At 28.3% G+C, this 25,163-nt stretch overlaps 1 pseudogene; it reads right to left on the bottom strand.

Annotated features, from left to right (window-relative positions):
- Window positions 1-9,258: 9,258 nt before the first annotated feature.
- Window positions 9,259-14,662, bottom strand: LOC132937250 (uncharacterized; annotated as a pseudogene).
- Window positions 14,663-25,163: the final 10,501 nt, after the last annotated feature.

Below are 25,163 nucleotides of genomic sequence, written 5' to 3'. Positions count from 1 at the left end.
TGCGCAAAAAGAATAATAAGATAGCACCCAACGTGCGAAACACCCTTATCGTATCAATATTGCTAAAAACCCAATGACAATATTCGAAAACACAACATGAATACGCGCAATTCACATAAAAAAACGCGAACAATCAATTCTGACGTTACGCTATAACAATTGAGTGGGGATAAGACAATCGCTTCCTTATATAAACGCCACGCACAGACAATAGACTCATTACAGTAGTACACTCAGCGGAACACGACAGATCAACACAGATGACCGCACGTCGACGGCGCCCGCAGCAATACCACACAACACCGACCAGTCTTTCTTTTGGCACGAAACTAATCTTTCTTCAAAAAGTTAACTTACTATTTCGTCTATTTTGACAACAGGTTATTGTTGTGTAAATCATTAAGCGTAATAACGTGCATCGACTCATATCAATCAGAGACGTACACATTCCAACGAGAATCTACACGTCTTGCTCAATACAACACGAGGTAGGTAATTGAATATACATAATATGTTTTACAATCGAAGACAAATTATCAATTCGGTACTCAACTAATGATATTCAGTAGTAGGATAAAAGTTACGAGAAGCACGCCATCATAACTAGTTACTTCCTTTATAATCTGGCGCCTTCTGCGCATTTCCCCTACTCTCCATCACCTATTCCCATCACACAAAACATATATAACATATTTTTATAAGACGTATTATGTATTCATATCGTTATACGAATTTTCGCAAGGGACAAAAAATCAGTTTTGAAAAAAGTTGGACAGAAAGTAATGTTTCATTATTTGTTTTGACTGTCGGACAAAAAGTCCTAACACGTTTTAATTTTCATTATTTTTATTTATAACTAGCTGATCCTGTGGACTTTGTTGCCCGTTAAATGTACCAATTTATTCTATATATGACTCTAACTTTGTTCAATTCGTTATTTAATATTTGGTGTATGGTGTTCAAAATGTATCTTACCTTTCCCGTTGCCTGGAATAAAAATTCTGATTCCCGTGAAGCAGTATATTATCAGGTAAGCAATCTACTTGTAGTAGATCACGGACCCAGCGCTGTTTGAACGGAAGTGTATGATTTAACTCTAAACTATCAAAGTTATACAAAGTTTATTTTGATTTAATACGGTAGATTAATATAATCAATTAATACATAATCCTAACCTAACCGTACTAAAAAACGATGAATAAAAAAAACCAAATTCCAAAAAAAAGTTGGACAGAAAGAAATGTTATATAGCTGATCCTGCGCACTTTTGGCCCATAAGAAATAACAAAAAAATTGTGATTGTTCACCTCTTTTTTGGTGTAACCCACTGCAGTAAGTGCAACTTAGCCACCCTGGTGGGAATTGAGCAAAAATTCGATTTGACTTTAACCAATAGCAACCATTTATAAACAAATATTTCCATCGTAAATCTCAAAATCCCCGTTTGAACACTTCTATTGATTGGTTGTAGCGTAATGTTATATAGCCTATAGCCCTCCTCGATGTCAAAAAAATTATTATACCAAAATCCGGTAGTCAAGCTAAACGACATTAGTGACTTTTCCAAAACCATCGAGGAGTTGAAAAACGCTGTCCAAGAGGAAAAAGATAAAAATATATTAAAATCAACCAGTGGTATGCATACTAAAATAATTATTATATTAAGTATAATATTAGGTCTGATAATAACTTATAAACTATTCAAAATATATACTAACCGTTGATACAGTAGTCATACAATAATTGTGCCTAGAGTGGAAGTAACTTCTTTATAAAATATTCTGTAGGAGAACATGGTCACGTTAAGAGAGCTAGTTCAATTTATGGAACAGTTGCGCTTAGTACTATATGAGGCAACTCATATAGTAACATCCAATAGGGACAGCCAGATACCACCGTGCCTGAAAATCCACATCATGCAGGCCAATAGGAATATAGGGTATCCCCTAAATAGGATACGAATAGGGGTAATACACACAATATTATCCATATACATAGAATGGCGTAACGAGGAAGAGGGGCATGAGCAAGTAATGCCATGCAACTTAGTATTCGAATCACTGCGAACAGACACTACAATTCTCGATACCCTTACTGTGTTGCGTTATAATGTATTACTTTGAATAAGACTATGTTTTTTCCACTATTTATATATTTTATATTTATAAAAAAAAAATAATGTATGTAATAAAAAATATTTACATGTAATAAATAAACTGAATCAAGTGTAAAAAAAAATATATATATATACAATATATAATTAGCCCAGTCGAATTAGACTTTCACTGCGGAAAAAATCCCATCAAGCTGAAATTTGGCATACACCTTAATGACGTCGTCATAAACAATGTGTAAAAAGTCGACCACGAAATCACGTGCGCGTCAAAGGTTATTCGAGGTCAAAGGTCATGAAAATAGCCTTTTTTTAATATCTCGCTTGTTGCTGGTTGTACGATAAAATGTTTCAAACAAAAAATGTAGAGGAGGTAATTCTCTACAAAAAAGAATATATGACATTTTCACGTAAGAGCTATAGTCTTTGAGCTATAAAGCCTACAAAGTACTTACTTTTAAAGAAATTTGTTTTTTTTCACTAAAAACAAACAGCCTTTGCGTTATTATCTCGCTTTGAGCTTGTCGTACAAAAAATGTTTCAAATAAAAATTGTAGAGGAGAATATTGTCTACAAAATTTTTTTTTTAATATTTATAATATGTAATTTCACTTGCAGTATTCACCATTTAGAAAATTACGATTACATAACAATAATGAAAATGCATTCGTTTCCACACCACCATTGAGGTAGAAGCTGGGCGCGTTTTTTTTTTACATGGTTTCCCCTATAGGCCTAGTCCATTTACATAAAACATCACTTAAAAAGTGATTAAATATATTAATTATAATTACTTACAAATAACTCAACTCTCGGTTTACTCATCATAATATGATGGCATGTCTTGCATTAGAATGTCTTGTTCTTAGCCTATGATTTTACCAAGTATATTTGATGATATTATTGTGAATAAAGTAATTTATATATAACCTATTTACGTGGAGCCTTGTTTTAAATTTTCAATCCTTAGCCATAAAAGTTAAAAATTTATAAATTTTTAACCACAAAATAATTAATAAATTATAAATTTGATAAATGTTGTCAAAATTTTAACTTTAAATGCTTATAATTAAAAACTGTGACTAAGGATTTTTAATTTTTTTCATCTGCCATTGAAACAATAACCTAGGAGCCTTCTATTAAATTTTCAAGCTTTTTTACTCAACAGATAAAATTTTATTGATATTTATAGAAAAAAAAACTAAAAAAATTGAAAACTGACAATGGCTGTAAACAGCTCAAAAAGAGTCAAAATATCTGCTAATATAAACATTCAGTCAAAATTTCATGTCCCTACGGTCATTTGTTTTAGAGTTACACCAAAAACAAAAATCGATTTTCTCGAAAACAGATTTTGCGTAAAAATTCCCGTTTTTCCTTAATTTTTCTTTTGTTTTTCACGTCGCTTGTGAAAACTACTGGGAAATTTTTACTTTTGACCACTCAAAGTACCAACTAGATTCACTTTCCTATCAGAAAAGTTACTATTGAAGAAAATCCAAGCACTTTTACTGTCATAAAAGGTGATGACAGACACAAAAATAAAAAAAAAAATTAAAAAATTAAAAAATTAAAAAAAAAATAAAAAAAAAAAACACACATCATTGTAAAATCAATACATTCATCGCTTCGCTCAGAATCTAAAAGGTACTTTTGGGGGCAACTGTTACATGTCCGTGTGACTATTATATGATTAATGCGACATTAACCTAAAATATGTGTCAGAAAATGTTGGAAGGGATCGTAATTATTTGACAACTTAATAGTCACAGACCTCGGTACAAAAGTCGAAACTATACATAGTAGTATTACAATGTACGAATATAAGATATGGTAATTTAATTGACCAAAAGTGAATTCTATTGCATAACTATTAATAAATATAATGACTCATTATATTTATAATGAGTTTTATAAAGACCATTAAACGAAAGTAAAGTTAGTTTTTTGTTTACTTCTTTGTTGAAAATAATCATACTATTTACTACTGTTATCCCAAATAGTAATTCCATAGCAAGTTTGTTGTACCAAGCTCTTGGCTTTTCGTTGTGGATTATAATAACTGCTTAGTTGATCTGAAACATCGATTCCCTGTTTTGTGTTATTGTAATCCAAAATCATTTTTGTTTTTGTTATTATTATTATTATTATTATTCCTATTATTCTATATATTAATCGTTTCATCTATTATTATGTTATATTTTATTATTTTAAATTATATTATATTATTGTAATCTATACAAATATATTGTGAATTGGACTTTTGTCCGTATTAATGAATAAATAAATAAATACATTTCCTTTTCTATCTGTGTTTCCTGTATTTTGAAATTGATCTCATGGCAAGTAGATAACATCAAAACATCTCTTTTGTCATGCCATTTTAAAATTGTAATAAATTCTTTCTGTCTTGCTATAAACTGCCCTTTTTCAATTTTTTTTCATTTACTTCTACTGGAAGCCATTTTCGATTTTTTCTGTGTCACTATCCTCCAATTCACGTTCAATATCGTCCACGCTTAAATTATTATGCGATTTCGACGATATAGTTGTTTCAATAATAAGACCACGTACACAACTAATGTGTTTTCGTTCTACTGTAATACTATACAACTGTACGTCAAAGACAAGAACCAACATTTTAAATAGTATCCGAGGAAATCCCATGTAAAAATAATAATATACGCATATTTTAAGTAACAATTTAACATGTACCACATACGGTTCATGAACTATAAACAAAAAAAAGTATTGATTTCAAGTCCATGAACCACATACAGGTCATGCTATTTTTAAATATCACTGGTTTGTATTTATCATTGTTTATAGATGTAGCTTACTCTGGCACTCCAAATATAATCAAAAATAATCTTATCGAATTGGACTAGCGCGTACTGTTTATCAATTTTCAATAGGGACTAATCAAGAAATAAACCATGAACCACATATGGGTCATCGGACAGTGAACGTGTTAATGCGACATTAACCTAAATTAGGTGTCAGAAAATGTTGGAAGGGATCGTAATTATTTGACAACTTATTAGTCACAGACCTCGGTACAAAAGTCGAAACTATACATAGTAGTATTACAAAGTACGAATATAAGATATGGTAATTTAATTGACCAAAAGTGAATTCTATTGCATTACTATTAATAAATATAATGACTCAGCATTTAGTTCATCAAAAAACGGAATAAATAGATTAATTTTACCCATTAAAAAAATAATTACGGTATTGATTTAAAGCGTGCATTATAAAATAATATGTTTATTTCAAGGTTCAAGATATATTCGGTGTGTTTATTATTATAATATGATTTTTAATTTAAAACGTAAAATATTTTAAACATGATAAAAACTTAACTAGTCCCAGTAATAAAAAAAAATTTTATTTCTAGCAAATAAACACGGAAAGTTTTATATTTGTAAGTAAGAAATAAGAATTATAGGCAATTCAATAAATTCAATTATATTATAATAGTAATAATAATAATAACACTCCTTTTGTTAGGATATTTAAACATTTATCTAAACATTTGCTTACAAAAAAATAAATTTTTTTACACAAAACCAATCAAAAAGTAAGACTGTTACCACTGTAAGTATTATAATAATTCAGATGCCGTACCTTTTGCATTAAAATATAAATTACTTATTAGTAATGTTGAAGACATAAGTGTAGGGAGTAACAGTACAACATATGTGATTTCATTAATAACTTAAATAAAACAACTACTATCAAACACTGTAAAATTAACAAAGGGATATTAGATACAAAAAGTATACATTTTTCTAATAATAAACAGTGCCATAATTCACTACCTAAATAAAACATTATTTATACAATTTTTTTATGTTAATTTTATCATTAATAATTATTCTTCTTTTTACATTAATTGGCAAAGCGTTGAAAATGACAGGACCGAGGCAATTAATTAATAAACTTTTGACCAAAACTTGTATTACGTAGTAAATAACACTATAATATTACATAGTCTATCTTCCCCAATAATCTTGTATTTCTGTTTTATAAAGAAAAAGCTTAATTTTTTATAAACCAACTTTATAGTGGTTTTTTTGTAGAGCAAATCCAACAGAAGCACATTAAATTCTTTATCGTTTAACAAGGTAGACCCAAATTAGGTGTCTACCTACACTATTTTATTGAATTTTGCAAAAAAAAACATTTCTAACAGACCAGTGGCATACTCTTGGGGAGGTTGGACCCCCCCCCCCCCCACAGTAGTATTTTTTTTTCACTATTTCATATGCGTTTTACAATTCAATATTTTTTTTTCAATTGGTATTGTTATAAAAAAAATTATAATAAAAGCATGAATTCTTTCAATTACATTATAAAATTGATTGTTATTAATAATAGAATTAATTTGTCTTAATTCTAGACGAATTAAAATTCTAAGAGATGATCCAATTATACCTGATCAAATACCAAATACCAATTTGATTTTAAAAAGGGCAATATTAAAACGAAACTCTATAAATTATGTTTCAGAAAATAAACAAGTGGTTGCAAATTTTTTAATAAATTGTATTTTAGTTATCAACGCGACATGTAAAGTTCTCATAAATAGGTACTTATCAAAGTACCTAAAGTACCAGTGGCGTACTCGTGGGGAAGTGGGACCCCCCCCCCCCCCCAATTGGCTGTATTTTTATTCACTGTTGTTTATATTATCATTTTCTATACATGGAAAAATGTATTATTTTATATATATGTATAATAATATTCTTTATTAAAATGTTGTCAATTATCTTATATTGAGGTTTTTTGTAGAATTAATAATAAATATACCTATTATAATAATTCTGTAATATTTGCTTCGATGTAAATTAATTTTTTTATGTATACCTAATATACCTTTCCGACTATGAGTGTAGCGAAGAATGCAGTGGTTTTACTATCATGTGTTTTTTACACACAGGTTGGGAGGGGGCGTTTTTTTTCTTACCTGGTGCGTAAAATTCTTAAATACGTCTCTGACAGTGGCCCACATGTAACTAACTGTACAGCAGAGCAACATCCACTTAACCACCTTTTTAGTTTTTTTTTTTCTATAAAAACCAATACAATTTTATTTGTAGTCCAAAAAGCAAGGCTGGGCATTAACAAGTTAATAAGTTAAAATTAAGTTACTTTTAACCAAGCTAATTAACGAGTTACTTTTTATCTTATATTATTCAGTAACTTACGAGTTAATTAATTTTATTGCCACGTTAAGTAAATTTTTTTTCTATTTTGTAAAAATTAATTTTATAAAAAAAAATCACAAATATTAAACATTATAATTAGTAAATAATAATTTATAAAAATAGTTATTATATTGTTTATGCACAGAAAATATTATACAACAATATTATAGACGGAAATGTTATAAGGGTTACTGTTAATATTACTTTATAACAATATTGTATAGTATCTATTATCTGAAATTTTGAATAAAAATATTAACAATTATCTTTGCTAATAGGGACACATTTCATTTAAAATGGAGTAATTTAAATAAATATATTAAAGAAACGTCGAGGGCCTATGTACAGATAAGTTTATATTATAAGTATAACAAGTATACAAATCAAAAACGTACAGGTTAATAAAAAAATAATTTTAAAAAGAAAAAGATTTATTCTTGTTGGCGATGCACAATATTCTATAAATTAACCAGTTACAGTAGTTAGTAGTGTAAAACCGTAAAGAGAATGAATAGAGATCATTAGGGCTAGGATTTATATGCATTTGTATGTTTTTTTCCTTAAGTCCAAATTGATTGGTTGCCGGATTTGTCCACGATTTGGCTTATTCTCGTTTAAATAGAACAAATTTTTTTCTGCACATTTTTGCATATTTTGAACATAGTGCATATAATTGCATATTCATGGATTTTTGAGAATTCGATTTTTTTTTACTCAAATTTTTAAATTATTATAAGTTATTGTGAATTTGAAATTGTGTTTATTTCACGAAATCGATAGTTTTGGTTTATCCGTTGAATTGTCGTACGTATATAGTATAAATAGTATAAGCCTAACCTATCTCAATTATTATATCAAGTATTTGATATAATAACAACGATTACAGACAAAAAACACTAAACCGGCTGAAACCACTAAACTTGGCCGTTTTGGCATTTCAAAGTGTTGGTAATTGTTGCAATTCATATTCAAAAAGGTGACACTAGTTTGGAGACGATACGACTAAGTCGAACATGAACTTGGCACCCCAAGTGAACTTTTTTTACTGGCGTGAAAATTTTTCGCAAATATTTTAATACATTTTAATTTAGTAACAACGCGACATGCACTTTTCACACAAATAGGTACGTTTCAAAGTACCTAAATTATCATTGAATTTTATAATTAATCTTACATATTAAAACAAACTATACCAAATAATGAAAATAATACAAAATAAAAATATGTCGACTGTGTGTGTCATGTCGTAACACTATATTGGTGTACTGAGTGTGATTATTTTTCAGTTCCAAATCTATTCAATATACCTATGTGGTGTTTATAAATCAATTATATTGATATGCAAATCCATATTTTATTATACTTGGTACAATATTTGATATTATATAACAATTAACAGACTATAAGCTAGTCCAAATGTTAGCCTCTCATTAATAATGTAAAACTGACTACTATGAATGATTTATATAATATTTTTTAGATTTTTTTGATTTCCAATGGAAAGGAATTAGTGTTCATATTTATTTATTTAAAATTTTTACTGAAATTTTTAAATGTGATCTTGTGGAACAATACCTATATCAACATTGAACAGTAAACTACCCTCGGGCTTATAATATGGTGTTGGTCTTGAATCCTATATACATTTTAGCCTCTGATAAAATAAAAATTGGAAGTGGCGCGTATACAAACGTGTAAAGTAAATAGTTATATTATTATTGTTGTTAATGACGAGGTTACCCTAATAACATTTAAGTTTATAATATATTAATATATTTAATGATTCAAAAAATGCTATTTCGATTAACTGCATCGGCAAAGAAAAAACGGGGTTAGTATGCTTGGTGAATTACCGTGTACCTATATGGTATAATATTTTACAAAATATATTTTAAAAACCTTAATAGTTTTTCAAAGAACAAGTGTCTTATTTTAGGAATTAAGATCCTCCAGTAAACTCAATCTGAAAATTCTTTGCAAATCTCGATCTTTTACCAACCCTTGACAGCCAGTAAACATATTAAGTAAACAATTTTCAAAATATTCTATACATTGTTGAAAGACAAATCCACCCTTAACATAACATTTTTCAATACTATGAATTTTTCTAAAAGATCACATGACTCTTTCTTTATTGTAATAGCCGTTTTATGTTCGTATTTCTTGCCATATATTTGTAAAGTTGGCACAAGATTATTATAAAAATTAACTTTCTTCACAGATACATTATTAGTGTCTTGTTGATAAAACCCTGTTGCGTTTTGTGTATGAAGATGTTCACTCTTCCAATATAAACTATTAGTCTATGAAGTACAACTTCCTTGGACATTTCAAATATAAAACCGTGTATATCCAATGTAAAATCTTCAATTCTCATGGAAGTTTAAGCTGTATTATCTGAAAGGTTATTATATTTTCAGTATTTGATTTCAATGTTGGATTTAAATTATAAGTTAAAATTTATTTTAGTTATGTAACGCACAGTTTTATTTTTTATTTGTCTGTTGCACATTGATATTTTTGTGCCACATACCTAGTTTTCTATTATCAATTAGTTTCTATAAAGTAACTACTCAAACTTAATTCTAATTAGATCCTGTTTAAAATATAAATTTAAACTTCAGAAATATGGATGATTTTAATCAACCACTGTTTCAAGTATAGAAATTATTAAATAAACATTTGATGAAAAATTCTAGTACCTACGGTTAATAGTTTTCGAAGAACAACAAAATAAGAAGATTGCTATATAAAAATTTGTTTAAAATTGACTGTTGAGTATATAATGTCTTACATTTATAGAATTATACTATCATAATACTAATATTTCTGTTAAATTTCTTGATAAAATAATTTTGTAGATAGATATATTTTAGTTGGTAGATTAGATAGGTTTAATATTATATTCAGACCTTTAATAGCTAATTGACAAAATAAAATTAAGGCCCGTATGCATACTCACTTTATGACTATGTGCTAAGAATTTTTACATATTACCTTGTACATTCTTTTTTTTCTGACGACGACTGTTCAGCAGCTTCATTATCTATTGGACTTATGAATTGATCTTCACATGTACTCAATACACACCTCATTAATTGACACTGGCGAAGCATCAGGTGCTAATGTATTGAAAAAATGAATTTAAATTTTAAATTATTATATAGATTTCAAATACAATTTTATTATAAAAAAGAAATATGACATCAGAGAAAGATTATTTAAAAGGACATTCCCAAATCATTATCTTGGATTAACTGATTTAAGAGGAACAATAACTATTTTAAGCATGTTTATCCAACAAAAAGAAAAGGGAATTGTGGTTATGAACTAGTGTTTTTACTGCATGGATTTGCTTTATTCGATCTTCTTTCTTATATTAAATCTTAAAAAGTTTATTATATTGTTCATTTTTTCTTTTTGTTATTACATTATATAGCAAAATAAATAAATGAATAAAACCTTGTATTTACTGTCGTATATTGCAGACAGTCGTCAAAATAATATTATTCAATATATATGTAATATAGGTGGGAATATTTTAAATTGTAAATTATTGACATAGGTCAGGCCAGCGAAGCAATAATGTGCTGAGGCGACAATAATATTTTCTATATAACACCGCCGTACGCGCAGGCACGGCCCCGATGTCGCCGAGTGATTCGGCGAGGACGTAGCTACGACGTGCGTGTGAAACGCCGATCGTAGTACGGGCTAGGCGATCTGAATTTGTTAAGTGTTTTATTTATGTTTGTTTTAATACAATAAAAGTGTTTCCGACCTGAAAACCCGAGTTAAACATTATTTTAGTCATTCTTACGTTCTTACCTTTTATAGGAACAGCGCCGGGATATACGTACTATGTGTCAATGAAATATTATTAAACTGAATAGTGCCAAGGTATATGTAATCTTTGAGTCATTTCAACTAGATAGGAACGAACTAAGAATTGACAAGCGCATACCATCGTACCTCAACGACTTAACAGTGCCATTCTAATTAACTTTAGACAGTGTCATTAACTAGAGAATACGAGGGTAAGGCGGATAGTTGGTTTACCGCGTATTGTCTAATACGGGTGATACCACATTACTTCAACTATAATAATAGAATGCTAATCAATAATTAAAAAGTTAATACAAAATAAAATAACAAATAATTAATTTTTTCTTACCATAATCTAGAAATAATGATAGAACTGCGCCTGGTTTTAATCTGTTTTTTAATGCAGTATCCATGAAACATTGTAATTCAATATAAGTACTACTAACTCTTGTACCACGTTTTACTATTTTAGTAGAATCTTTTTTTATTCAACATTTTTCTATCCACTTTTTTCTTAGCGTGAAGACGTGAAAACGATAGACAAAGAGACTAAGATTCTCTGAATGCCTGTTAAAGCAGTTTTTAACGGAACATCGTAATACAGATCCTAAAGTATTGTCCTTTAAAATTTAAACAAATTATTCATATTAAAAAAAATATATTTATATTGGGAACAGGTAGGTTGCCAATTATAAAGTACAAATTAAAATATAATATGAGCTAAATATATATTTTAGTGATATAACATTCAATAGTTTGGTTTGTATGGAGTCTATATATTTAGGATAGTCTAAAGACTATTTTTTGTAGAAACTAGAGGGTATATATCCCTCTATGTCTTTGTAACCAAAATAATGAACTACATAGTACTGGTTGTGAATAACATAGAATCAGAATGTTACTCGCTACTATAGAATACTTGATAACCCAGCTAACCTTTCCCAACTGTTGTTCAGGTGTTAGCTAAGAATAATTATTGATATTTTACAATCAATAATTCTCAGTACCTCTTTGGCCGTACAGTATACCTATGATGCAAAACAAGTTGTGTGTACATATTTATTCTTATATTATGATACAATTAACAGCTTACAAGATGATTATTTCCTTATAGTAAATATACACATGGCTTTGTTTGGGCGTTATTAGTTGACCATTCTGATTTTAAATTTTACAATCACACAAATCTCCGATTATTTATAGTAGATATTTCCAAACAATACACTAGAATTATATCACGAGAGTTTTCCAAAAAGAGTACACACATTGGTGGTCAAACTACTAACTCTTTTATAAATATAAGTGGACAAAAATATTACTGATGTCTAATTAGAAGCACTAAAAATTACTAAAGAAGAGATACCAGGACGTTGAAGACCAAGGCCCTTCATATTCAACAAGGAAAGCATGGAAAATCATAAAAAGTATAAAGATATCAGACTGTATTGACCATGTTTATTAAAAATATCAATACTTATTTACTGACCGACACATTATCCTCATTGATTTTAGTCAGTCTAGAAGACCGTCCTGGTGATTTAAAATTATTTACAAAAGCATTTTCAATATGTTCCTCTTTGTAAAATTCAGATTCTATGTAATCACTTTCATCACAATAAGCCTATTTTCTAGATTTTTAAATAAATGTAAAAACAAAACTAGTGAAATACAATTTTCATTAACTCACCTTATAATATTTTGTTCCATTGGTAAAATAACATTATTTCCAGTTTCAACATCATTACTTTGAGTAGCATAAATATATAAAAATAAAAATACTATTGAAGATGAAAAATTTAATTATAGTGATCAAGAAATGTTACTTAGAAGGAAATCCATTTCGATCATAAGGTTGGGGAATAGCATTATATAATAAAAATCACCTTTTTCCTGGCTTATAGTTTTCTTTTAAAAAATGATCACTACATATTATATGTTGCCATTCATGACAACGATCAATTCCTAAAACTTTAAACCATTCTCTATAACATATAATATCAATGAAAACAATAAATTGCTAATGTCAGATTAGGAAAATAAACACAAAGTAGAAATTATTAGGCTAAACAGGTTCAAAAATATTTTACAATATCCCGCACCAGGATAATGAACCACGTAAATAATATTATAAAAAAATCAGCTAGTAAATTTCTAGAACCAATTGATACTCATGGTAAAGAACTACTGGACTATTGGCTTTGGTGTTATTAGATGTATTATCCCACACTATACACTTATGCATTTTCAAAACGTAGAGTGTTATATATTATTATCAAAAATAAATTAAAAATAATTAATATAAAAGTGCAACCGCCAAGACCAATTTGACAAGTCAGATATTGAAGTTAGCCTTATCAGCAGATACTTATCTGTATTGCATGCAGTTGGAACTCAGAAAAAAGAATTCGATCAATGGACGTGGCCTCGATCACTCAGTTTTGGAATGTATACGACACACTGTATTCCTGTCTCCTATAGACCGATGATTTTGTTTCGAGGAGTAAGTTTTCTCGTGGTAATTAATTCCCATAGAATAGTAGAGTGGTTAGGTATCGCGTGTCGTATTTTTCAAAGGTATAGTATGCTTAAAGTATAATACATATAATATAATATGTCTACTGCAATCTCGCCGAGTACTGTACAAAGCACACGAACAAAACCAAGAAAAACATAGCTTTTTGATTTCACAGTCACAAATTTGATGAGATATTATTTATAATATTAAAAATTAATGTTTGAAAATAACCTTTTTATTATTTAGCCAGACACACGGTAAAAATGAAAAAAAATAATATTCTATCCCGAAAAATACAAAAACATAAGACAACCGACTAGCGATAAGCGGAACTATATAACCACAGAATATTATGATATTATAGAAGTGACACCATAGAATATTATAGAAGCGACACTCTCGGGCGTCCAATGTTAATGAGTCCAGAATTGTTCATGGCCTTGAAATTGTTCGTAACTCCTTGTCTTACCGCCAAGCTTACAACATCATTCTTGTTGATAATGGTGCGACAAAAGTATTATAAAATATAAATATAATATTAAATTCAATTTTTTTTGTTTTTTATTTTTTAATTTTGTACGATATGAATGTATAATGGATAGACGGATCACGGATAGTATATATTTTAAGATATTTATTCAATGTTATTGTAAGTATTTTTTTTTCAGATATTAATTTTTTAGTGTATAAGTTCTTATTATATTATAAACAATTAATTATCTACCTTCTATAAAGGTATAAGACAAGCTTGTATTAAAGCTTAGAATATTAAAGTTTCATAATGTTCTATGGTTGAAGGTAGAGAATTACAATTCACTGTTTTTTTATTTTTGTTTCCCCGAATTATTATATTTTATTGTTCATGTTCAAAATATAAGGCTAACTATCTACACAACGTGCGTCTTTGCTTACTTACCTTTTTTTATATATAAATTCTGATCTTGGTAAAAAGTAGTGTCCTACCGGCATCCCGTACCACGTAACGGTCACGGTCATAACAACACCGGTAGACACAACATAACTATATATAACTATAAAATCACGGTCTTGGATTATTATAAATCCGTAACGGATACTTTTGTTCGTTTCATCGGTTCATAGTTACAAATTACCAAATGGTCCCCAATATTAGAAGTTTGTTTTTTCCACCTCCACGTATGGCGTAGGTACGATTTTATGATTTAAAACATTACACATTAACACGAGAAAAATTACAAACGAACAATAATTATTACGCAGTAATTAATAAATCTGGAAAGTATGTAACCGGAATAAAAATAATCGGGAAAGTATTGCGTACTTAGGTAATAATCCAGAAATTATTAGGTACACAGTAAAATATTATACGGGAATGTAGGTAATAAAAAAACCTTACAAAATAACATAAATATACCTTACATTAGAAAATATAACGCTGGAAAAATACTTCACTGGAATGATATGTACCAAATTCATAATAATATATTATGTACTATGTGGGTACTCAATTGGGTGCCAGAGGCACTAGAGAAGATCACTTATATGTTATTACCTATCTACCTTATTTAGTCGCTTGTCGAGGGTATTATGCCGTTAAAATAATATTATGTACCTACCTACTAGCTACACAATATTACAGTATATTTACAGTCTCTTGTCAATTAATTAATGTGAAACAAATCACGTGTTGTTAACAACATTTAAAATCATTTTAGTGGGTAGTGTCGCAGCATCAAATTTTAAACGTAACTATTAATTGTTATTAATTAATTTTATGTTTAATATCTATTTATTTGGTCAAATTCGAAAACTTACACTAATACTCATAGAAGGAGATGTTTTATGTACAAATTGATGAGTACTAAAAAATAATGTTTGAATGTGTGTAATATTTACCACCGTCAAACGGGCCAACTCGAGGTCAACTTGGGCCAAAAATATTATCTTTTAGTTTTACCATCATAAAAATCTCTTATCAATTAATTAATGTGATACAATTAATATTCTGTTGTATGTTCGGGTGTGTGTTGAATTGACTACTCTATGTTGTTTACATATTCTAATACCTACCTACTTATTTAATTGGTAAACAAAAAAGTTACCTACTTATTATTTAATACATAACAAGAATGTATTATTGTTATTTGTATTTTTTAATGTTATTTACATAATAATTATTTAATTGGTCATCAAGACTTTTTTTATTTTTTTTTTATTATATGTTGATATTATATACTAAATAGTCTAGTAGGTATTTTTAAAAATTTAACTTAGTGCCCCCCCAGTTATTTTGAGTAATAGAGTAAGAAGTTGTTCATAAGAAAAACATGAATGCCCCATGTTGTTGAAATTCATTAAGCAGTAAAATAAAAAAAAAACATTGGAAAGAATAATTTGTATGGTCAAAATGCAACAGAAATCAATAACTCAAAACTTAACTAAAAAAAAAAAAAATTTTAAATTTAAAATAATATGTATAGGTTAATTAATCTTAAAGTTGTTTACAATATAATTTAAAAACTGCCTCATGTTTGGCCTTTGAAGGTACTCTATATTATAAATTATTATAATCCTGCATGCATTTCTGTAATTTACGTTTTACCTTTTTAGTTCAACTTGGGCCACTATTATTCAACCATAGTATTGACCATGAATTATATATTTTCGTCCTCTGAATCTTTTACAGAATGAGATACATAAATAGATTAATTAGTTTTTGTTTTTTAAGAACCTGCATGTATTTATTAATGAATTATATATTTTCGTCCTCTGAATCTGTTACACAATGAGATACATAAATAGATTAATTAGTTTTTTTTTTTAAGAACCGAAAAGAAACTGAAAAATAAATTTTAGTTTTTCTAGGAACCATCCTGTAAAAATCATCAAGGTTCCAGTCCCTGTATTTAATCCATCTATTTTACCGAGAATAACAGCCAACTTGCCATCAATGTGAAGTATCACTGACAATAGAACACCTCAAACTCTACTGCCCCGTGTAGGATAAATAACGACACAAGCTTAGGGCTTCCCCCACATACACGGAGGAAGCGCTAAGTGAAGTCAACACAAATGATATTTTAAATTTCTTTAACTTCACCGATCTCATAAACCTATTGTAAAAAAAAAAACGATTAAAAATAAAAAAATATTGTATAATATACCTCTTAAATCTCATAAATAATGTAAAACAATTTGTAAAATAAATGAGAATATTAAACGTTTAAGCTAATAACCTTTGTAATCAAAGACCTTTAATCACGATAAAAAAAAAAAAGCATGACAATTACACAAAACAAGTTTACGACTTTGACTTCACGAAGTCCTGAGTCGGGATGGAACCCTACACCCCTAACTTAAATTATCTACGCCTCACCTACAGGGACACGCTATCAAGATACCTCAATAGAAATAACATAGTGTATAACTCGTATAGGTATTAGGTAATAGTCAGGTGTTTGGAACGTGGTATACTTATGATTTATAGACTTAAAGTTTATACATTGTTGAAAAAAGTAGGTAGGTAGGTATAAAACTTATATGCCACCCACCTACTAAGTACTAATTATTACCAAGCAACATACAGTAAGTAATTAATCCAATCAACTTTATTTGTTAGTTTGTTATGTAGTTATAATAATATGGTTATCACTTATCAAACTAAATGTATGCAAGTTCATACAATAACAATTATTAATTTCAATTTTTTAAAAAATTAAATTCTTTATTAATATTTAGTTTAGGTTAGGAAAACTTTAAATTAGGTACAGAAATGATTAATTATTATTAGCATTAAGGAAACAGATTATTTATTATTTAGTATACCTTAGTAGGTATACCTTAAGAGCTGACATAAGAATAGTAAGTTAGGTAATTATAGATATAAGGCAGGTACTCATATCTTTTTTTATTATTCATGGAGTAGAGCGATAGCAATGGATTGGCTACCTGTTGAGTGTTGGTATATATAAACATTTATTTTTCAAACAGTCCAAGTCAATTAATTTTGAAGAAATATGATTATTATTGTTAATATAAAATTATTTAATTAAGCAAGATGGAATGCGATCTTGATCCATAATACAATAATTGTATGGAGTTACAATAAGATGTAATTATATTTATGTATTTTTATTTATATTAAATTTTTGGATGTCTCGATGATTACACAACGAGCTCCACAATAGGTTGTCGTTTTTTTATAGTTTCTATTTTTAGACTTTTTCGATGATTATCTCACAACGACGAGATGTCAAGATATCTCTGGGACATCACATTCGACAATTGCATTATATCTAATTGATAGATCGATACGACTCTGCATACAATAACACCCATAGTAGTCGAATAGTAATTTCTATTTGTTATTTCAAATTTAAATCGCATAGAAATCACTTTGTGACATCTCAGAGAATATAATTATAACCACTTTTTTTTATATCATCTATGTAAAATTAAATAGTAGTAATTATGCGATGTCACATTTGAGACTTAAAAATACAGTCCCTGAGATATCGAAATCACCTTTATGCACATAGGGATACGTTGAATATAATTATAATATAATTATTTATCTATATTATCTTGATTTTCTATCAAAGCTTACGCGACTACCTACATATATAGGCATTATGCGTAAAGTTTACTAGTATACCTAATAATATATTGCTAAAAAATTAATTTCAGATCGTTATTAGATAAACCTTAACTTTTAAGGTGGTCGATGACGGTTTTTACAATTTTCCATAATTCTATAAAATGTTTAAATTATATTTTATATTTTAATTTCAACCATTATTATAATACTTATCCACTTATCTTCTGTAAACATTTCGATTTTGATTATTTTTTATTTAAAAGAAGAGAATTTTCTCAGGTTGTATCAATGCCTGAATATTCATTTTACTTTAAGCAGTGCTAGAAAAATACATTTGACAAATAAAAATTTCGTGCAATATTCAAATGAATATTTTGATTTCTATAATTATAATTTTGAAAATCAGGCGAATCGACCTGCAAAATGTTCTCTTCTTTTAAATAAAAAAAACTGACAAAATCCGACTATTCTTGAAGGCATGAGAGTTTTTCCTATAAGACACGTTTTTGTACTAAAAACGCACTGGCTGCAACGCCTTTAATATACAATACAAATAAATATGATAAAAATGTCTCATAATGGTTGAATGACGGTGATCGACGTAAACAATGATTTATAGAGACGTTATTTTTATCCATGTTGTAACTAGAATGCATACCCGAGGAGTGTTGATTTAACAATTCACAATGTGTAATTTTACCACATGATAAGGCATAATAACATTAAACATTGTAAACAATAAATATTAAATTAATTTTACCCATACCCTATAAAATCTGTTATTTCCATTAGTTTACTTATTCGTTTTAACTCCATCGTGGCCTCGTGTCTTGTACCATTTTGATTTAAAAGTGCAAAAATATAGTGTAAAAAGTAATATTCGATACTTATCTACAAACTAATTTACTTATAAATTATGGACCAGGCCGATAACGAAAACATATTGAGGTAAGTACCTATATAATACAAGACATTATGAATTTAAATACTGGTTTAATTTGTTCAATTAGTTATTTTAATTTATTTATCTCAAACCTCATCTTAAACTTATAGCAGTTTTTTGAAGATCAAAGATATACTGATAGTATTTCTGGAAGTATACATAATTAAAATGAAGATTACATCATTACCCATTTGAATGTAGCAAAAAACAATAATAATATAAGTGCTAGTGCAAGTAGTTCTAATAGATATTCTACATATTCTCCACATCCCAAGTGTGGTGTATATAAGCCAAGTCTATGCAATTTATCAATTTTTGTTGAGTCTTTCTTACAGGTAGAGGTATAGTAAGAACTATCATCGGACGACCTTGTTCTTGAATTATGTGTATAAACATTAGTTCGTTTACCTTTAAAACAATAACCAATTATAATTCGATTCCAGCCGTGCCTACGTCTACACTTTCCAGATTATTCTTCAGTTATTAATCAGGAAATTATCTTCAGACTAGACGTGTATGCAATGACGCACTTACTTTGTGTTTTTGTTGTACTTATGCAGTGCCGGATCTAAGTCTCGGGAGGCCGGCGTGCAACTACCAATTGGAGGCCCCTTAAAAAAAAAAATTGTTCGACAAAACACTTATCTATTTATTAAATAAACTAAAAACACAAAATTTAAATACCATTATTTAATAGGTATATTATGAAATTATACATTCACTCACTGTTCTCATACCTATACTATACCACGCTTAAATATGATGTATTAATCATTAATGTATGCTTCTATTCTAGTATAATATAAATTAAGAATAAATATAATTTATATGATAATGGCTGTATATTCTCTATATCTTCCTAAAACGAAAGGACACAAATATGATAATCGGTAACAATTACCTGAATTGAATTCAAAATTATTCATCAATCCTTTAAATTTTTTTAATTCATTGTTTTGGAAATTTTTCTCCACCTTTTAGATGCACCACTTTCAAATTGTCTGTTACAGTGCGTTCTCAGTAATTTTCTATGGGTCGGGTTCTGAACATTTACTAGAATTCAATCTGCCCCCTTTTTTATAGAAAAAAAAAACCTTAAATAAGTCAAAATATTTGGTAAATGTTATGGTGTATAGAAAATTCTAATATAAAAATTCAGTCAAAATCTCATGTACCTACGGTCATTTTTTTTAGAGTTGCACCACAAACCAAAATCGATTTTCTCAAAAACAGATTTTGCGTAAAAATTCCCGTTTTTCCTTAATTTTTCTTTTGTTATTCACTTCATTATAAAATCAATACATTCATTGCTTCGCTCAGAATCTAAAATTAAAAAAAATAATAATAATATAGGTTTAGAATGCTTGTTGTCAATGATACATAGTGACCTCGAAGATAATATTTTAAATAAATATAATGACTCGACATTTAGTTCATCAAAAAACGGAATAAATAGATTAATTTTACCCATTAAAAAAATAATTACGTTATTGATTTAAAGCGTGCATTATAAAATAATATGTTAATTTCAAGGTTCAAGGTATTTTCAGCATGTTTATTATTTTAATATATTTTGTAACTTATAACGTACAACATTTTAAACATGATTAAAAACCTAACTAGTCCCAATAATAAAAAAAAATTTTAATTCTAGCAATTAAACACAGAAAGTTTTATATTTGTAAGTAAGAAATAAGAATTATAGGCAATTCAATAAATTCAATTATATTATAATAGTAATAATAATAATAACACTCCTTTTGTTAGAATATTTAAACATTTGCTTACAAAAATAAATTTGTTTACACAAAACCAATCAAAAAGTAAAATTGTTACCGCTGTAGGTATTATAATAATTCAGATGCCGTACCTTTTGCATTAAAATATAAATTACTTATTAGTAATGTTGAAGACTAACTAATTTAAAACAAAAATTAGTTAAACATAATCTTGTTTAGGTTTTGTACGTAAGGTCACTTAAATAATTATTGCAATTCCCATTAATTTTAATTGTGTGGTAAGTAATTAAATTACAAAACGTATGTTTATACCTATTTGGACGGTAGAACAAATTAGGTATTTACCTAATATATTTTATTGAATTTTGAAAAAAAAAAACGATTTTCGATTAAGTGATCAAATTAATATAATAAATAAAAATAAATGAAAGTATTGAATTTACAATGATGTGTTTTTTTTATTTTTTTTTTTGTTCGTGTACACGATAAGTAGTCGAAATAATGCTTTGATTTTCAACTTTAGTATCTTTTTCGATGGCAAAGTGAATCTAATTGGTTTATTATTATGAGGTCAAATCCCCATACTCTAATCAGTGTTAAAAAGCGCCGAGACAAAAAAAAATAAGGACAACCGGGAATTTTCACACTAAATCGGTTTTTGACCAAATCGATTTTGGTTTTTGGTGTAACTCTAAAACAATGACCACAGATGCTTGAAACTTTTACTGGTTGTTTATATTATCATTTTCTATACATGGAAAAATGTATTATTAATATTATTTGGATTTATTTTGAACTGTTTATGGACATTTTCGGTTTCCAATTTTGTTTATTTTTTTTTTTTCTATGAATGTCAATAAAATTGTATTTGTTCTGTTAAAAAGCTTGAAAATGTAATACAAGGCTCTTAATATATTGTTATAATTACATTTGAAAAATTTTAAAAATAAATAGGCACAATTTGTTTATAAGCATTTAAAGTTCACATTTTGACAAAATGTAATAATTATTTTGTTAGTAAAAGTTTATAAAATGTTAAACTTTTATAGTTTAGGATTGAAAATTTAAAACAAGGCTCCACGTAAATAGGTTATATATAAATTACTTTATTTACAATAATATCATCATCAAATATACTTGGTACCTAATATCATAGGCTGACTGACCGTTTTCGCTCAGAATCGTTCTTCTTATACAATGATATTTTATCATTGAATTCAAATTTAACACCATCCATTACAGTGGCCAGTGACGTATTTAGGGTGGGGGGCAGGGGGGCTTGTGCCCCAGGTTAGATGATTTTTTGTTTTCATTTGTCACGAAACATGCATTTATAATTCCTACTAGGACATAGAAAAATATAATATTTTAGTTTGAGAATGGAGTGACAGTGTGACACAGAATCGATGAAAGCAAAATGGAAACTGATAAGATATTACATGGGCTCGTATGGCCGTTGACATGTACACAAACCACCGTCTTAGATACAATCGGTCAAATTGCATTAAGAATTTTTCTTTCATTCCCTATATCAAATTGTTCTGCTGAGAGATCTTTTTCTGTATTAAAAAGTTAAAGTCCTATTTGAGATCTAGAACAACAGATAAGAGCTAAATTGTTTGTTTAACACAACAGTTAAATTATGATGATATCATTGATACCTTTTTCTAATGAAAAAGCACGACGTAAACATTTTTAATTTTAACATATATCTATAATATTCTTTATTAAAATGTTGTAAATTATCCTACATTGAGTTTATTTTAGAATTAATAATAAATATACCAACTATAATAATTATGTAATATTTGCTTCGATGTAAATTATTATTTTTATGTATACCTAATATTCCTTGCTGACTATGAGTGTACCTAGCGAAGAATGCAGTGGTTTCAATATCATGTGTTTTTTACACACTGGTAGAGAGGGGGGCGTTTTTTTTCTTACCTGGGACGTAAGATTCCTAAATACGTCTCTAACAGTGGCCCACATGTAACCTACTGTACAGCAGAGCGACATCCACTTACCCACCTTTTTTAGTTTTTTTTTTCTATAAAAATCAATACAGTTTTATTTGTAGTCCAAAGAGCAAGGCTGGGCATTAACAAGTTAATATGTTAAAATTATTTTACTTTTAACCAAGTTAATTAACGAGTTAATTTTTTTCTTATATTGTTCAGTAAATTACGAGTTAATTCATTTTATTGCAACGTTAAGTAAATTTTTTTTCTAAGCCACAGGTCTACAATAAATTCAATTTTGTAAAAATAAATGTTATAAAAAAAAAATCAGAAATATTAATTATATTAATTAGTAAATAATAATTTATAATAATAGTTATTATATTGCATATTCACAGAAAATATTAAATAACTATATTATAGTCGAAAACTATATAAGGGTTACTGTTATATTACTTTCTTACAATATTGTATCGCACCCATTGTATGAAATTTTGAATAAAAATATTAACTATCAACTTAGCTAAAAGGGACACATCACATTCAAAATGGAGTCATTTAAATAAACATATTAAAGATACGTCGCGGGCTGTGATAACAGGCCGCGGGCCTATGTACAGATAAGTTTATATTATAAGTATAACAAGTATACAAATAAAAAACGTACAGGTTAATAAAAAATTAATTTTAAAAAGAAGAATTACTTTTTTATTAATTTTAATTAATTTTACTTTTGATATTCATTCGATATATCAAATACAGCTCACTAGGTACTGACTACTAAAATGGTAAAATATATAAGAACACAACATTTGTAAATATTATGACGATGGGGGGTGTGGGGCCGAGCCCCCACTATTGAATTCTAGTAAATATTCAGAATCCGACCCATGGAAAATTACTGAGAACGCCACTGTAACAGACAATTTGAAAGTGGTGCATCTAAAAGGTGGAGAAAAATTTCCAAAACAATGAATTAAAAAAATATAAAGGATTAATGAATAATTTTGAATTCAATTCAAGTAATTGTACCCAATTATCATATTTGTGTTCATATTTATTCTTAATTTATATTATACTAGCATAGAAGCATAAATTAATGATTAATACATCATATCTAAGCGTGGTATAGAATAGGTTTAAGAACAGTGAGTGAATATTGTATAATTTCATAATTTACCTATTTAAATTTTGTGTTTTGGTTTGTTTAATAAATAGATAAGTGTTATGTCGAACAATTTATTTTTTAGGGGGCCTCCAATTGGTATTTGCACCTTGGCCTCCCGAGACTTAGATCCGGCACTGCATAAGTACAACAAAAACACAAAGTAACCTAACCTTAAGAGGTATATTATATTATATAATATATTTTTTTTTTAAATTTTTTTTTTTTTTACAATAGGTTTTTGAGATCGGTGAAGTTAAAGAAATTCAAAATATCATTTGTGTTGACTTCACTTAGCGCTTCCTCCATGTTGGTGGGGGAAGCTTAGGATGTGTCGTAATTTATCCTACATGGTTAGCAGTTTCCACTAATAACAACTTACGAGGAATGTTGTAGGTGTTCACAATATCAAGTTATTTGACGGAGCAAAAACTATAAAAAGCTCAACATGAATCAAAATGTTTTGAAAATTTTATGTATCTACAGTAGGTTCATAAGAAATTTATTTTAGAATTACACCACTTACATCAAAAACCAAATTCGATTTTGTCAAAAAAAGGATTTTACGAAAAAATACTTGTTTCCCTTAAATATTTTTTTTTTTTTTCCAAGCGCTTTTGGAGACTAGGTACCTACTTACTGGGAATTTTGACCTCCCATATAATACACTACTAACTAGATTCACTTTCCCACTGGAAAAGACGAGAAGCGAAGTATTATTTCGACCCGGTACTTAACACGGACACAAAAATTAAAAATTAAAATGTATTACGCAGAGAGTAAATTTGATAATAGTTTCACAATAGGTCGATTCAATCTAATTTTAAAACTAACGATGCTAAAATTTGTGATCTGCTGATCGTAAATTCGCTACATAAGAATCAGACGATAAAATGCCCGTGTTACGTCCTCTTAAATCGTGGTCATGGAGGCAGCGTTGCCGATGTTTTATACTTCGGTGAAATTTAATGCCCGCCACATCGGCCAGGAGTACCTCCAATAGATAACCATTCGCACTTATCACTACGTACCACGAACTAAGATAGTAGGCAATAATTGTTATCAAATAAATAACAACACATTATTTTATTTTATTGTTTGCTGACTTTTGAA

Source organism: Metopolophium dirhodum, chromosome 1, assembly GCF_019925205.1.
Source record: "Metopolophium dirhodum isolate CAU chromosome 1, ASM1992520v1, whole genome shotgun sequence".
NCBI lineage: Eukaryota > Metazoa > Arthropoda > Insecta > Hemiptera > Aphididae > Metopolophium > Metopolophium dirhodum.
This window is presented reverse-complemented; position numbering and strand designations above follow the sequence as displayed.